This window comes from Oryx dammah, unplaced genomic scaffold (genome assembly GCF_014754425.2).
Source record: "Oryx dammah isolate SB20612 unplaced genomic scaffold, SCBI_Odam_1.1 HiC_scaffold_13, whole genome shotgun sequence".
Classification (NCBI taxonomy): Eukaryota; Metazoa; Chordata; class Mammalia; order Artiodactyla; family Bovidae; genus Oryx; species Oryx dammah.
Window position 1 is genome coordinate 49,395,421 of NW_024070197.1, and position 18,275 is coordinate 49,413,695.

Genomic DNA, 18,275 nt, shown 5'->3' on the forward strand with positions numbered 1-18,275 from the left:
ATTCTTCGGTGCTCAGCTTTCTTTATGGTCCCACTCTCACATCCCTACATGACTACTAGAAAAACCATAGCTTTGACTAGATGGATCTTTGTTGGCAAAGTAATGTCTCTGCTTTTTAATATGCTGTCTAGGTTGGTCAGAGCTTTTCTTTCAAGGAACAAGTGTCTTTGAATTTCATGGTTGCAGTCACCATCTGCTGTGAATTTAGAGCCCAAGAAAATAAAGTCTGTCACTGTTTCCATTGTTTCCACATCTATTTCTCCCAGCAATCTTGATATTTCTCCCAGCAATCTTGATTCGAGCTTGTGCTTCATCCAGCCCAGCATTTTGTATGCTGTACTCTGCATATAAGCTAAATAAGCAGAGACTTACCGTACTCCTTTCATAATTTGGAACCAGTCTGTTCCATGTCTGGTTCTAACTGTTGCTTCTTGACCTGCACACAGGTTTATCAGGAAGCAGGTAAGGTGATCTGGTATTGCCATCTCTTTAAGAATTTTCCACAGTTTGTTGTGATCCACACAGTCAAAGTCTTTAGCATAGCAGTAGATGTTTTTCTGAATTCTCTTGCTTTTTCTATGATCAAACTAGTGTTGGCAATTTTATCTCTGGTTCCTCTGACTTTTCTAAATTCAGCTTGAACATCTGGAAGTTCTTGGTTCATGTACTGTTGAAGCCTCACTTGGAGAATTTTGAGCATTACTTTGCTAGCATGTGAGATGAGTGCCTTATCAGACATATAATTTGCAAATATTTGCAAAAACTCATTATGTGGTTTGTCTTTTTACTCTCTTGATGGTACCCTTTGATGCACAAAAGTTTTTCATTTTGATGTAGTCCAATATGTGTATTTTTTTTTTCATTGCTTGTGCTTTTTGGTGCCAGAACCAAGAAACTATTGTCTGACCCAACATTATAAAGATTTAGCCTTTCTCTCATCTAAGAGTTTTATAGTTTTTGTTGTTATATGTATGTCCTTGATTCATTTTGAGTTAATTTTTGTATATGGTATGAGGTAAGAGTTCAGCTTCATTCTGTTATATGTGCATATTTCACTGTTCTAGCACCTTTAGTTGAGACTAGTTTTTCCTCATTGTGTAGTCTTGGCATCATTGTTGAAAGTCAGTTGACGACAGATTAATGGGTTTATTTCTGGACTCTCAGTTCCATTGAATTGCTGTTCTTATTGCCAGCATTACACTCTTTAGTTTTTCTTTTCTCACTGACACATAGGATTCTTTTAAAGACTTTTAAAAAATTGAAATATAGTTGATTTACAATGTTGTGTTAATTTCAGGTATACAGCAAAGTGATTCAGGTGTATGTGTGTGTATATTTATATATCTTTTTTCAGATTTTCCCATTATAGGTTATTGCAAAATATTGAATATAGTTCCTGTGCTATACAGTAGCTCCTTGTTTTTTATTTTATATATAGTTATGTGTATCTGTTAATCACAAACTTCTAATTTTTCCCCCTTCCCTTTTTGGTATCTATCAGTTTATTTTCTATGTCTGTGAGTTTGTTTCTGTTTTGTAAATAAGTTCATCTTGTATCATTTTTTTAAGATTCCACATATAAGTGGCATCATATAGTATTTGTCTTTCTCTGTCTGATTTACTCTACTTCATATGATAATTTTTAGGTCCGTCTGTGTTGCTGATAATGGCATTATTCTATTCTATTTTAGAAGGAGTAATACCACATCTTTATCCATTCATCTATTAATGGACACTTAGGTTGCTTCCATGTCTTCACTATTGTAAATAGCACAGCTATAAACATAGGGGTACACGTATCTTTTCAAATTACAGTGTTGTTTGGATATGTATGCCCAGGAATGGGATTGCTGGATCATATGGTAACTACAGATTTTGAGGAGCCTCCACACTGTTTTCCATTATGTTTATGTTCCCACCAAAACTGTAAGAGGGTTCGCTTTTCTCCACATCCTCTCCAGCATTTATTGTTTGTAGATTTTTTGATGATGGCCATTCTAACTGGTGTGAGGTGTTACCTCACTGTAGTTTTGATTTACATTTCTCTAACACTTAGCAATGCTAAGCATCTTTTCAGGTGCCTATTGGCCATCTGTGCTGGGGTCCAGCCCCGGTGGATCCAGGGAATTCGAAGCCGGGATGGAGTCAGAGTCTGGGAAAGGACTATTTAATTAGAAATATAAAGAGAGATTAGGAAAGAATAGTATAGTAGGAAAATTTAGTGGAGAAAAGAGGCTGAATAACTTAGTTTACGTGGAGAACTAATAAAACCTCGAGACAAGAGGTTTGCACCATCTACGATAGGCCACCGGCACCCGTTTGAATAGCAGAGGGTGCCCCGCCTTGGGCTCCTTCTCCCGTGGGTCATAGAAGCCAGGGCAAGTAAGTAGACTTGGCGAGCCTCTGCGCTCCAGATGGGAATTCAGCCTGGAAAGGAGAGGGAGGGAGAGGGAGAAAGAGAGAGAGACATGGGGGGAGCCAGATTTCCAAGAAACCAGTTCGAGAAACTGGTCTGAGAAACTGGTCCATCCTTTATTGTTCGGGAAAGCCTTTTATACTTTTAGTTGTACATAGAGATCAATGGATAATACAAAGTTATGCAGCATCAGCAGCCCTGACTCTTATCGAGACCAGGCTTTCTCTCTCTGCATACCTAGCTGTATACACAAGTCTTAGGTGATTTACATCATCTTCTGGCCAGAGGGCCAATTAACATTTTACAGCCCTTTTCTGATAAGGGTCTGTCAACCAGAGAACTTATTTGCCTTAATAGTGTTGTTCTTCCGAAAGTCTGGTGCCACTCTCAGAAAGCACTAAATAAAGTTACATTCTTACATAGCAAGGACGCAACAATTTATAACAAGGAAAGAGGAGTACAGTGATTTATAACAAAGAGAAAACTCATTAACTCAAAAGTCTAGTGTTGCTAACATCAAAACTACTATATTCCTATTTCTGCATTCCGTTTGCATTGATTAATATCCTCCCAGGTGCCTAAAAGATAAAGGATATGGAGGCCTGGCAGCAAACATTAACTCAACAATGTAACCTTTCATCAAACTAATTCTTAGCTCTAAAAGGCTCTATATCTTTAAGATGTTTTAAGCTTCTGTGCCTCTCAAGGTTGGGGGCCTGTAAACAATCACAAGTTGTAAAAGTCTCCAACTGTCAGGCAAGTTAGAGAGCCATCAGAGGAATTTGAGCTGAAACATTCCTTTCATATGCAGGAGACCAGTTGGAGCTCTAAGTTAACTTTTTCCAGAGAAAGGTGGTTGGAGATAGCCCCCTGTAATGTCAGAAGAGTATAGTATAGCAGACAGTAAACAGACAGATTTTGGTTTCGGGGTAGATGCTCAGGCAGAGGACCCCTTGAGACCTGACTTGCCTTGCCTGTCAGGTCTCTCCACATGACCTTATCATGGGTGGGATCTCCCATGCTGGCTCCCAGCACATCTGTATATCTTCTTTGGAGAAATATCTATTTAGGTCTTCTGGCCATTTATTTGGAGAAGGTGATGGCAGCCCACTCCAGTACTCTTGCCTGGAAAATCCCATGGATGGAGGAGTCTAGTAGGCTGCAGTCCATGGGGTCGCGAAGAGTAGGACACGACTGAGCGACTTCACTTTCACTTTTCACTTTCATGCATTGGAGAAGAAAATGGCAACCCACTCCAAAAATCCAGGGGACGGGGGAACCTGGTGGGCTGCTGTCTATGGGGTTGCACAGAGTCAGACACGACTGAAGTGACTTAGCAGCAGCAACAGCCCATTTATTAATTGAATTGTTTGTTTTTTTGATATTGAGCTGTAGGAGCTGTTTATGTATTCTGGAAATTAAGCCCTTGTCAGTCACATTATTTGCAAATATTTTCTCCCATTCCATAGGTTGTCTTTTCATTTTGTTTACAGTTTTCTGTGCAAAAGCTTATATATTTGATTATGTCCCATTTGTTTACTTTTGCTTTTATTTCTATTGCCTTGAAAGACTGATCTAAGAAATGTCAGAGAATATTTTGTGTATGTTCTCTTCTAGGAATTTTATGGTGTCATGTCTTATATTTAAGTCTTTAAGCCATTTTGAGTTTGTGTTTGTGAGGGAGTGTTCTAACTTCATTGCTTTACGTTTGACTGTTCCGCTTTCCCAACCCTACTTGCTGAAGAGACTGTCTTTTCTCCATTGTATATTCTTGTCTTCTTTGTCTAGAAATAATTTTTAAAGACTTTTTAAAAATTGAGGTGTAATTAAGGGGGGATGGGCAATATAGGGGTAGGATTTTAAGAACTACAAGCTGTCATGTATAAATAAGCTAAAAGGATATATTGTATAATGGGATACAGACAGTATTTTATAACTACTATAAATGGAGTATAACCTTTAAAATTTTTGTATCACTATTTTATTATATACATGTAGCATTTAACATTGTATATCAACTATAATTCAGTTTTAGAAATTAACATGTAATAGTGTATAATATACATAATTATGATTACATGTTGTTTAGTTGCTAGGTCATGTCCAACTCTTTTGTGACCCTATGGACTATAGCCCACCAGGCTCCTCTGTTCATGGGATTTCCAAGGCAAAAAGACTGGAGTGGGTAGCCATTTCCTTCTCCAGAGAATCTTCTTGACCCAGGGATTGAACACCTGTCTCCTGCATTGGCAGGCAGATTCTTTACCACTGAGCCACCAAGAAGTCCTATATATTACAAACATAATTATAAATTTAATATATAATTATGGAGAAAATAATTGCAAATGATATGACCGACAAAGGCTTAATTTCCAGAAAATATACACAGGTTATCCTACTCAAGAACAAAAAAAGAAGCAACCCAATGAAAAATGGGGAGAAGACCTAAGTAGGTATTTATTTTTCCAAGAAAGACATACAGATGGCCAATAGGCACATGAAAAAATGCCTAATTATAATTGCTAATTATTAGAGAGTTGCAAATCAAAACTGTAACGAGGTACCACCTCACTTTGGTCAGAATGGCCATCATTTAAAAGTCTGGGGTGTTCTCAAAGTAGGGGGCCTGAAGAAATGGCTCCTTTGTTTACAACACACCCAACAGGAACCTGGGTTCATTATAACAAGAGGCACAAAATTTGTGGCCTTCTATGAACAAGTATCCAACACATATCCCCCTGTACCTCCACGTGGCTGCTGGGCAGGACCAATGGGACAGGGCTCAATATTTGAAGGAAAGCTACAATATTTAGTAGGTGAGTTTGCCACCTAGAGTCTGTTTGGTCCATACATGTGTAGGCCATGAGCGATCTTACAGACATAAAAGCTTTGCACCTCTCTGTTTATGGAAAAAGAAAGAAAAAAAGATAGATTCTATATGCCATTCTGGAAAAGACAAAACTATGGAGACAAAAAGATCAGTGCCAGGAGTTTGAGGAGAGTGAAGGGAAGATGAATACATAGATACAGAAGTTTCTATGAGCAGTGAAAATACTTTGAATGACATTATAATGATGGTTATATGTCATCAAACTTTTGTCCAAATCCATAGATTGTGGAACACTATTTGTTTCATTAAAGGAAAACCTAAAGGCAAATTGTGAACTTTGACTTTGGTGCTATGTGTCAATATAGTTCATCCTTTTTTTTTTTTTTTTTAGGGGTACTGCTCTGTTGATATTGGTTATGCATGTGAGGAGAGGGGTGATATGGGGAATTTACCTTCCTGTCACTTTTGTTGTAAACCTAAAACTTCTTTTTAAAAGTCTCAAAAAAGTTAACACTCAGGATAGAAGTTTTTGGCAAAACTTTTTTTCACTTTTATAAATATATGCATATTATATATGTGTATGTATTTGTTGGATTGTGATTTTTTTAAAAAACATCAAAAAAGTTTCTAGGCCACTGTAGTTAAATTATATTGGCAAATAAAAGCACAAATTAACCTAAAAAAAAAGTCTACAAGTAATAAATGTAAGAGAGGGTGTGGAGAAAAGGGAACACTGTTGTTTGGAATGTAAAGTGGTGCAGCCACTGTGGAAAATGGTGTAGAGGTTCCTCAGAAACTAAAAACAGAATTACCATATGATCCAGCAATCCCACTCTTGGGCATATAGCCAGATAAAATTATAATTTGAGAAGATACCTGAACCTCTGTGTTTATAGTAGCGCTATAAACATGGAAGCACCCTAAGTATCCATCAACAGATGAATGGATAAAGAAGATGTGGTGTATCTATACCATGGAATGTTACTCATTCTGAAAAAGTATGACATTTGCTGCGACATGGATGGATCTAGGGATTATCATACTAAGTGAAGTAAGTCAGAGAAATACAAATGCCATATGATATCACTTGTATGTGGAATCTAAAATACAACCCAGATGAACATATCTATGAAACAGAAACAGATTCACAGACATAGAAAACAGACTTATAGTTGCCAACAGGGGTTGTACGGGAGAAGGATTGGGAGTTTGGAATTAGCAGATGCAAACTGGTGTATATATAATGGATAAACAACAAGGTCTTCCTGTGTAGCACAGGGAGCTATATTCAGTATCCTGTGATAAACCATAATAGAAAAGAATGTGAAAAATAATATATAACTGAATTACTTTGCTGTACAGCAGAAATTAACATTCTGAATCAACTATAATAAATATTTTAGAAATTGATGTAATGTTATATTAGTTATGTGTATTAGTAATAGCACTGGGTTAGTTTCTGGTGTATAATATAATGATTTGATATTTGTGTATATTTTGAAATGAACATGCAGTAAGACTTTATTTATAGCAGTTTTAGGTTCAACCAAGTTGAGAAGACAGTACAGAGATTTCTTATATACCCTTTGCCCTCCCACATCCATAGCCTCCTTCATGATCACATCTTCCACTAGACTGGTAAATTTGTTAAAATTGATGACTACATTGACACATCATTGCCACCTGAAGTCCATAGTTTACGTTATGGTTCACTCTTGGTGTTGTACATTCTGTGTGTGAATAAATATATAATGACATGTACTCCATTAAATATATAATAAATATATAATGACATGTACCACCATTATGTATATAATAAATATATAATGACATGTACCACCATTACTGTGGAAAATTCTGAAAGAGATGGGAACACCAGACCACCTGACTTGCCTCTTGAGAAACCTATATGAAGGTCAGGAAGCAACAGTTAGAACTGGGCATGGAACAACAGACTGGTTCCAAGTAGGAAAAGGAGTATGTCAAGGCTGTATATTGTCACCCTGCTTATTTAACTTATATGCAGAGTACATCATGAGAAACGCTGGGCTGGAAGAAGCACAAGCTGGAATGAAGATTGCCGGGAGAAATATCAATAATCTCAGATATGCAGATGACACCACCCTTATGGCAGAAAGTGAAGAGGAACTAAAGAGCCTCTTGATGAAAGTGAAAGAGGAGAGTGAAAAAGTTGGCTTAAAGCTCAACATTCAGAAAACTAAGATCATGGCATCCGGTCCCATCACTTCATGGCAGATAGATGGGGAAACAGTGGAAACAGTGTCAAACTTTATTTTTCTGGGCTCCAAAATCACTGCAGATGGTGACAGCAGCCATGAAATTAAAAGACGCTTACTCCTTGGAAGGAGAGTTATGACCAACCCAGATAGCATATTGAAAAGCAGAGACATTACTTTGCCAACAAAGGTCCATCTAGTCAAGGCTATGGTTTTTCTAGTGGTCATGTACAGATGTGACAGTTGGACTGTGAAGAAGGCTGAGCACCGAAGAATTGATGCTCTTGAACTGTGGTGTTGGAGAAGACTCTTGAGAGTCCCTTGGACTGCAAGGAGGTCCAACCAGTCCATCCTAAAGGAGATCAGTCCTGGGAGTTCATTGGAAAGACTGATGCTAAAGCTGAAACTCCAATACTTTGGCTACCTCATGTGAAGAGTTGACTCATTGGAAAAGATCCTGATGTTGGGAGGGATTGGGGGCAGGAGGAGAAGGGAACGACAGAGGATGAGATGGCTGGATGACATCACCGACTTGATGGACATGAGTTTGGGTAGACTCCGGGACAGGAAGGCCTGGCGTGCTGCGATTCATGGGGTCACAAAGAGTTGGACACGACTGAGCGACTGAACTGAACTGAATTGAACCACCATTACAATATCACTGAATATTTTCACTGTCCTAAAAATCCGCTGTGCTTTGCCTGTTCATCCCTCCTTCCCTAGGATCCCTGGGAACCAATGATGTGTTTACCATCTCCTTAGTTTTGCCTTTTCCAGAATGTCAGATAGTTGGAATCATACCGGGTGTAACCTTTTCAGGTTGGCTTCTTTCACTTAGTAATATCTATTTAAGCTTCTTCCATATCTTTTCAGGGCTGGATAGCTCTTTTTTTTTTTTAAGAATAATATTCCATTTTCTGGAAGTTCCACAGTTTATCCATTTGCCTACTGAGGGACATCTTGGTTGTGTCCAAGTTTTGGCAACTATGAATTAAGCTGTTTTAAACATTGTGTTCAGGTTTCTGTGTGGATATAAGTTTTTAATTGTTTCAGGTGAATATCAGGAAGCATAATTTCTGGACTGTAAGATAAGAGTGTGTTTAGATGTGTAAGAAATTGCCGAACTGTCTTCTAACGTGGCTGTAGCATTTTGCATTCACACCAACAATGAATAAGTGTTCCCATTGCTTTACATCCTTGTCAGCCTTTGGTGTTGTCAGTGTACCAGATTCTGGCTATTCTAATAGATGTGTACTGGAGTCTTAGGAAACATTACTATGAAAAAAGTGAGACGAAATTCCAGCTGAGCTATTTAAAATCTTGAAAATGATGCTGTTAAAGCGCTTCACTCAGTATGTCAGCAAATTTGGAAAACTCAGCAGTGGCCACAGGACTGGAAGAGATCAGTTTTCATTCCAGTTCCAAAGAAGGGCAGTGCCAAAGAATGCTCAAAGTACTGTACAATTTTGTTCACTTCACATGCTAGCAAGGTTATGCTCAGAATCCTTCCAGTTAGGTTTCAGCAGTACGTGAACCAAGAACTTCCAAATGTACATGCTGGGCTTCAAAGAGGCAGAGAAACCAGAGATCAAATTGCCAACATTTGTTGGGTCATGGAGAAAGCAAGGGAGTTCCGAAAAAACATCTACTTATGTTTCATTGACTATGCTAAAAACTTGGACCAAGTGAATCTCAACAAATTGTGGAAAATTCTTAGAGATTAGAGTACCAGATCACTAACCTGTGTCCTGAGAAACTGTATGTGGGTCAAGAAGCAACTGGACATGGAACAACTGACTGGTTCAAAATTGGGAAAGGAATACAATGAGGCTCTATATTATCACCCTGCTTATTTAACTTACATGCAGAGTACACAATGCAAAATACTGAACTGGATGCATCACAAGCTGGAATCACGATTACTGGGAGAAATATGAACAGCTTCATATTTAGGTGATACTACTCTAATGGCAGAAAGTGAAGAACTAAAGAGCCTCTTAAGGGTGAAAGAGGAGAGTGAAAAAGCTGGATTAAAACTCAACATTCAAAAACTAAGATCATGGTATCCAGTCCCATCACTTCATGGCAAATAGATAGGGAAAAAGTGGAAACAGTGACAGATACCATGTTCTTGGGGTCCAAAATCACTGTGAATGGTGACTGCAGCCATGAAAGTAAAAAACACTTGCTCCATCTGTAAAGTTGTCTCTTGGGGTGTTGGAAGAGGGTGTTTCCTATGACTAGTATGTTCTCTTGGCAAAAGTCTGTTAGCCTTTTCCCTGCTTCATTTTGCACTCCAAGGCCAAACTTGCCTGTTACTCCAGGTCTCTTGATTTCCTACTTTTGCACTCCAATCTCCTATAGTGTAAAGTAGATCTTTTTTTGGTGTTAGTTCTAGAAGGTCTTGTAGGTCTTCACAGAACTGGTCAACTTCAGCTTCTTTAGCATCAGTGGTTGGGGCATAGACTTGAATTACTGTGATGCTGAATGGTTTGCCTTGGAAACAAACAGATCATTCTGTTGTTTTTGAGACTGCACCTGAGTACTACATTCTGGACTCTTTTTTGTTGCTTATGAGGGCTACTGCTTTTCTTATATGGGATTCTTGCCCACAGTAGTAGATATAATGGTCATCTGAACTAAATTCACTCATTCCCATCCATTTTAGTTCATTGATAGGTCCTAAGATGTTAATGTTCAATCTTGCCTTCCCCTGCTTGACCACGTCCAATTTTCCTTGATTCATGGACCTAACATTTCAGGTTCCTAAGCAATATTGTTCTTTACAGCATCAGACTTTACTTTCACCACCAGACACATCCATAGCTACGTGTCTTTTCTGCTTTTGCCCAGCTACTTCATTCGTTCCGAGTTGTTAGTAATTGCCCTCTGCTCTTCCTCAGTAACTTGTTGGATACCTTCCAACCTGTGGGGCTCATCTTCCAGTGTCATGCCTTTTGCCTTTTCATACTGTCTCTGGGGTTCTCCAGGCAAGAATACTGGAGTGGATTGCAATTTCCTTCTTGAGTGGACCATGTTTTGTCAGAACTCTTCACTATGACCCATCCATTTTGGGTCCCCTGCACAACATGGCTCATAGCTTCACTGAATTATGCAAGTCCCTTTGCCATGATAAGGCTGCAATCCATGAAGGGGATTGACCCTCTTGGCAGTGTTCAAATAAGCATAATATCTTTCAGCTCTTTGAGCTTTTGAAGACAACACATTTCTCATTTATAAATTTTACTTAAGCCTATTTATGCTATTACTTACAGATACCTTGAATGGAGACCTTATAACAAAATGCTCTGAAATTTTGTCCAGCTTGAAAAAAACACGCAGTCCCCTTATGTCTTGGGGCTCACATGGTTCACTGAACCCAAGGTAGATAAGGTGTGACTGGGGAAGCTGGAAGAAGACTCAAGGAGCTGTGGGGACTGCAGACATGTTTATTCTCTCTGGGCAACAGCAGCCGGGAGTCCTCAAATAGCACTGATTTACTAAGAACAAAAGTGGCCCAATACTCAAGTGGGTGCGCAGGCACAGTGCTGCAGCTGCTACATAACCATGCAAGGTCAGCAGTATTGTTTACAGAACACAAGGTAAGAGGGCGTGAGGGAGTGGGGCAGGAGAGCCTGACTGATGCCATGTTGTTGTCTAGATATTTTCCCCACACCTTAGTTCCCCAAAGACCTCTTCACTCTAGAGGCTTTAGCAACCTCTTCCTTTGCTGCCTAAAGTCTCTCAGCTACACCATTAGTAGTAATTGCTGGCTACACACTGATTTTCCTGGAAAATCTGATAGGTCCTAAGACCATGACCCTTGGCTCCTCAGCTGCCTATTATGCCTTAGGTCATGGAAGTACTCAGTATGTCATCAAGGCCTCCTTCCCAAAACAAAAGCAGTACCTACAGTATAGTTAAACCTGAGCCTCTGGCATATTCCACCTACAGGAGAGATTGGTCTCCCTCGTCCTCAGTCCTTTGCTAGATGCCATAATGCTGGAGGATGTCACCCTTCTATTGGACCTTTTAGATACTTGGGGAGCCCCTGAGGATCAACTGAGTGAACATTAAAAGGGGTTTGTACAGTTTTGGATGGCATCACAGTTGATGGAGCCCATGGGAAAGCTGTTGCTGTTAATTCCTTAAGCAGGATGTTCCTGATCAAGGGCAGGATCCGAGGGTTGGCACTACTGGCCAAACTTCACACAGTTATCTTAGCACTATATGCTCTACTCAACAGTCAATTCTCTTTCACATTTTTTCTGACTCTTGAGCCATGGCCAATAGTTGGTTCTCTGGTCCTGCCAGTGACAGCAACAACTCCTTACCCAAGGTTAATCCTTTAGGTAAAAAGAATTCTGGGTATCTCTTGCCTTACAAGACACCCAGTATTAACCAAACATTTCTGTGCACGTGCTAAAGCCACAATACAAGGCCTCATCAAGACAATCTTTATCCCTTTTGGAGTTCCAGATATTATCCATAGTGACCAAGGCACTCATTTCACTTCTCAAAATATACAACGCTGAGCTGCTGAATGTGGCATTCAGTGGAACTCTCATCTTTATTACTCTCAAGCTGCCAACCTCATACAGTGCCAAAATGGCTTACTTAAAGAAGTTCACATTAAATTAAGTGAAATGTCACCAGTTAAGCATGAGGAGTGAATTGTAATAAAATGCCTGACTCTGGTTTTGATACTTGATTGCTAACACATTTGAAGCCCTAGCACTTCTATCCATTTCTGTCCTGTATCTGGGGAAGTTGATGAGAAAGCTCAATACTTTCTTCTTTAATGCTGACAGAAAGTTCAAGCCATGTAAGCCACAGCTGCTCACATACAGAAACCCTCACCCCAGTCCTTTTCCCTAACTACAGTAAAAACAGGACCAATTTCTTTGCCTTGCTCTCCCAAACCGTTTTAGACCTCCTTAGGAGCCTTCCCTGCTGTCCCCAAAAAGACACATTATGAAACCCTTTACATACCTTCCAGGTGCTGGATGGTATCATCAGGGTCAACAACTGAAGCAAATTTTGGATAGTAGGTCCTTTCATCTCTGTAGGGTGAGCACGGTGGTAGAGGATTTTTTTCAACAAGTGGTGGTGTAGCAATTGGATAGAACATGCAAAAACTAAAAAAAAACTTTCCAGACTTGTTTTTGTTGTGGTGAGATACGTATGACATACAATTTATCATCTTAACCATTTTAATTAAAACTGTACATTTTAAGTTAAATTTTAAACTATGAAGCTTCTAGAATAATGTTTATGAACATAAGTTAGGCAAACATTTGTTAATTACACACCAAAAGCATGATCCATAAAAGAAAAATTGATAAAATGATAAATTTGACTTCATCAAAATTAAAACTCCTGCTTTCTGAAAGACACTGATAGAGGACTTGTATCCAAAATAAAGGACTCTCAAAGCTCAATAATAAGAACATCTAATTAAAACATGGGCAAAAATTTAAATAGATGTTATACCAAAGTAGACATATAGATGGCAATAAGCACATGAAAAAAATGTTCAACATAATTAGTCATGTGGGATATGCATATTACCATAATGAAATGCCACTACCCTACTAGAATAGTTGAAATTAAAAACAACCTACCAAGTGTTGCTGAGGATGTTGAGGAACTGAAACTCTCATACACTGCTGGTGGTGATGTAAGGTGGTACACTTTGGAAAGTAGTTAGGCAGTTTTCTTGGAAAGTTAAATACTTACCTACTATATAATCCAGGAGTAGGAAATGGCAACCCATTCAAGTATTCTTGCCTGGAAAATTCCATGGACAGAGGAGGTGTGCTCCAGTATCCTTGCCTGGAAAATTCCATGGACAGAGGAGCCTGGCAGGCTACAGCCCTGGCGTCGCAAAGAGTTGGACATGACTGAGTGACTGAGCACATGTATAACCCAACCACTAGGCATTTATTCAAGAGGAAAGAAAAAGTATGTCTGTACAAAGACATGTATCTGCTGTATTCATAGCAGCTTTATTTGTAATAGCTAAAAACTGGAAATAGTCTATATGTACATAAGCAAGTTGATGGATAAACAAATGATGATATATCTTTACATGGAATAGTATTTACCAATGAACTTATTACATGGAACAGTATGGACAAATCTCAAAATAGTTATGCTGAGTGAAAGAGGCTAAACAAAAAATAGAGCATGTACTTATGATTCCATTTATATATAACTTTAGAAAATTCAAACTGATCTATAGTGACAAAAAGCCAGTCAGTAGTTACCTGGGGATGTCCTGAGGTGACAATGTATGATAAAAAGTAGAGTTAGTGAATTAACCAATTTATAAATATCTTTGTTATAATTGATTTTAAAAAACAGCATCTTGGACATGGAATTGTTAAACCGTGTCTGAGAAATGTATGTCAGGACTTGTTCATTTAGTTTGGCAGCAGAGGGGCAGAAGGAAGTATAAAGGGAGAGATGTATGTGGATGTGTTCATGTTTGCTTATATTTTAATGAAAACCACTGTTGTGTGTGCATCTCTTGGCTATACTGTAGGAATGCATTTTTAAGTAATTCAGTGGAAACACCTGTTTGCTAATACTTGAATAATTTAGATTGGATAATGAAGCATCTTAGAAGCATTATACTTTATGTACTCTGTTGCTTTATGTCTCATTTTTAACTGAACATTCAGGGAATGTGATATGTTAATAACAAATCTGCCAATATCTTTATCTAGAGGCCTGTTGTCATTTTTGTCTTTTCTGAAATTTTTATCACCAGAAGCCAGGAAATGAAGGATTACAATTTTTTCCTTCCAGGTTGACTTGGTGTAGTGTAATCTTGGTTATCAAAATACTCATAGCTTTGGGACTTTGAAATGATAAATATTCGTAATGTGTGAAACAGCATGATACATGACTATAGGATCTTAATTACGTAAAAATGGATGCTTAGTAGTGAAAATACACAATGAGACCTGGAAGGACACGTCAAATGGTAAACTGCTTGTGATTATGAATGACTTTGTTTTTTGCTTCTTGTGTTTTTTTATTTCCTATTATGCACATGTTACTTTTAAGAAATAAATGTTATTTTTAAACTTTTTAAAAAGGGAAGGGCAGGAGGGGAGGTTATAAAGGGACACGAGGAAGCTTTTGGGGATGATAGATATATTCACTGTCTTGATTGTGATGGCTTCATGGGCATATACACATGTCGAAACATATCAAACTGTACATTTTAAATGTATGTATTTTATTGTGTGTTTGTTATACCTTAGTGAAGTTGTTAAAGTGATAGTTTTTTGGTTTTTTTTTCACTTAAAAAATGTGTAAAAATCGAGGCTGGCAGGAAGACTGTGGAGCAGCTGGGAGCTCGCCTGACTTCCAGGACTGCCTCTATCATCATTCAACACTCTCATCTTGAACTGTAAACTCTTTCCTGGAAGGAGATCAAGTCTTCAGAGAGAACAAGATGGCGGAAGAGTAGGCGGACGTGGAGTACATCTCTCTCCACAGATACATCAGGAATACACCTTCAGACACAGAAGTGCATGCCGAACACCAGCTTAGAGCGGACAGGAGTACCTGACCAGTGGAAAGGAACCACGCAAAACTCAGTAGGATGAAGGAACTAGGGGGAAAAACAGGAGTGTTGGTAGGACTTGACCTGCCCTCAGTGGGTGGGGAGACTGAAGCAGGGGTCCGATCCCCACATCTGGGCAATTGTCTGAGTCAGAGAAGAAACATTTAAGGCTGAGAGTGCCACAGCTGATCTGTGGCAGCCTAAATTGAGAATCAGATAGTCCTTGCCGCAGCCATAGATACCCCAGACAGGAATGCTGGTCCCCTGGAAGGCGCAGCAGCTGGAGTTTAGGGATTGTGGAGCAATCCCAGGGTGAGGGCTGCTATTGACCGTGGAGAGACAGGTTGAGGGGATGTGAGGAAGGAGATCCTGGTGGGAAATGCCCGTGGAGGAAAGCCAGGCAGCCATGGAAGCAAGGCAGTACCGCTGAGTCACTGTAGGGGGTGGCGCCATCACCACAGCCTCTCTCTCCCCGCATGCCAGCATCAGTAGCTGAACAGTAGAGAGGCTGGCTTGTCAAACACCTGATACACTGAACTACAGAGTAGGACCCCACCTAGGGTGTCCCTTTAAGAGCCTGATACACTGATCTACAGAGTAGGACCCCAGCCAGGGGGACCCCCTCTATGTGCCTGATGCCCCGAATGACAGAGAAGGACCCCAGGCAAGGGAGCCCTCTGAGTGCCTGAACAGGCGGAGCTACGGAGAAAGACTGGCAAAGATGCCTAATGGTCGCCAGCTAAAAGAGGCTCAAAAAAAAGGCTCTGATAGGGCCATAACTCCTGCAGCAGACGCAGTCCGTGTCCCTGCACACTTGATGCCGCCAGGGTCCCCACAAGCCAAGCAGCTGCGCCACCTCCACACTCAACTCTCACTGGGGCAGAGCTGCCACAGGCAAAAAGTCTTTCATCTAGGCACACAGGGTTGCTTCAGTTGTGTCTGACTCTTTGCGACCCTGTAGACTGTGGCCTGCCAGGCTTCTGTGTCAAAAGGGGTTTCCCCAGGCAGGAATACTGGAGTATATTGGCCAATACTGGTTGGCGTATCCTTACAGAGCACTATATTTCCTGCTGCCTTAGCTGCCAACCCCCCTGAGTGCCTGGTACTGCCAGAACCCCTGTGACCCAAGCAAATGCACCACCTCCACAACTGGCCCTCCAGGGGCAAACCCAAGCTGTCCAGGGCAGCCTCAGGTGCAAATCTCCAGTGGATGACCCACATGTAGAGGTGGAAATAAAACCACAATTGAAACCCAAGGTCAGTGTGGCTAAAGAAGAAGACCCCAAACCTTCCCACCAGCTGTACAAGCTGCAGATTAAATACACATGATCAACTAGGCAGACTCTGAGTCTATGGAATATATAAAAGGTCATTGAGAGCTCCCACAAAAGAAAACACACTAGTTCTGATGGCTGTGGACATTGAAGGCAAAAACATAGAGGAGTAGGACCAGCAAATTTGGAAAACTCAGCCACGGCCACAGGACTGGAAAAGGTCAGTTTTCATTCCAATCCCAAAGAAAGGCAATGCCAAAGAATGCTCAAATTACCGCACAATTGCACTCATCTCACATGCTAGTAAAGTAATGCTCAAAATTCTCCAAGTCAGGCTTCAGCAATACGTGAACCGTGGACTTCCTGATGTTCAAGCTGGTTATAGAAAAGGTAGAGGAGCCAGAGATCAAACTGCCAACATCTGCTGGATCATGGAAAAAGCAAGAGAGTTCCAGAAAAACATCTATTTCCGCTTTATTGACTATGCCAAAACCTTTGACTGTGTAGCTCACAATAAACTGGAAAGTTCTGAAAGAGATGGGAATACCAGACCACCTGACCTGCCTCTTGAGAAACATGTATACAAGTCAGGAAGCAACAGTTAGAACTGGGCATGGAACAACAGACTGGTTCCAAATGGGAAAAGGAGTACGTCAAGGCTGTATATTGTCACCCTGCTTATTTAACTTATGTGCAGAGTACATCATGAGAAACGCTGGGCTGGAAGAAGCACAAGCTGGAATCAAGATTGCTGGGAGAAATATCAATAACCTCAGATATGCAGATGACACCACCCTTATGACAGAAAACGAAGAAGAACTAAAGAGTCTCTTGATGAAAGTGAAAGAAGAGAGCGAAAAAGTTGGCTTAAAGCTCAACATTCAGAAAATGAAGATCATGGCATCTGGTCCCATCACTTCATGGGAAATAGGTGGGGAAACAGTGGGAACAGTGTCAGACTTTATTTTTTTGGGCTCCAAAATCACTGCAGATGGTGACTGCAGCCATGAAATTAAAAGATGCTTACTCCTTGGAAGGAAAGTTATGATCAACCTAGACAGCATATTAAAAAGCAGAGACATTACTTTGCCAACAAAGGTCCGTCTAGTCAAGGCTATGGTTTTTCCAGTGGTCATGTATGGATGTGAGAGTTGGACTGTGAAGAAAACTGAGTGTCGAAGAATTGATGCTCTTGAACTGTGGTGTTGGAGAAGACTCTTGAGAGTCCCTTGGACTGCAAGGAGATCAAAACAGTCCATCCTAAAGGAGACCAGTCCTGGGTGTTCATTGGAAGGACTGATACTGAAGCTACTCCAATACTTTGGCCATCTCATGCGAAGAGTTGACTCATTGGAAAAGACCCTGATGCTGGGAGGGATTGGGGGCAGGAGGAGAAGGGGACGACAGAGGATGAGATGGCTGGATGGCATCACCGACTCGATGCACATCAGTTTGGGTGAACTCCAGGAGTTGGTGATGGACAGGGAGGCCTGGCGTGCTGTGATTCATGGGGTCACAGAGTTGGACCCGAGTGAGCGACTGAACTGAGGACCAGATTAGAATCTGAGCTGCCCCCATAGCAGGTCCAGAGATCTGCACAGTGTTGGAGGGTGTTCTTGGGGGTTGAGGTGGACTGTGACTCCCAGTGAGGGAAAGGACTCTGACAGCAGTGACTCAAGAAAAACATTTATTATTCTTATTTTTTGACTCGTTCTATAGATCTGATAGATAGAGTGCCTGATGAACTATGGAATAAGGTTCGTGACATTGTACAGGAGACAGGGATCAAGACAATCCCCATGGAAAAGGAATGCCAAAAAGCAAAATGGCTGTCTGGGGAAGCCTTACAAATAGCTGTGAAAAAAGAAGAGAAGCGAAAAGCCAAGGAGAAAAGGAAACATATAAGCATCTGAATGCAGAGTTCCAAAGAATAGCAAGA

The 18,275-nt window shown here is 40.4% G+C and overlaps 1 non-coding gene across 1 annotated transcript; it reads left to right on the forward strand.

The window, feature by feature from the left end:
• Nucleotides 1-5,019: 5,019 nt before the first annotated feature.
• LOC120873362 lies at nucleotides 5,020-5,148 on the forward strand. Its single transcript, XR_005723439.1, has one exon. It is a non-coding gene; the product is annotated as a small nucleolar RNA SNORA11 (small nucleolar RNA).
• The last annotated feature ends 13,127 nt before the right edge of the window (nucleotides 5,149-18,275 follow it).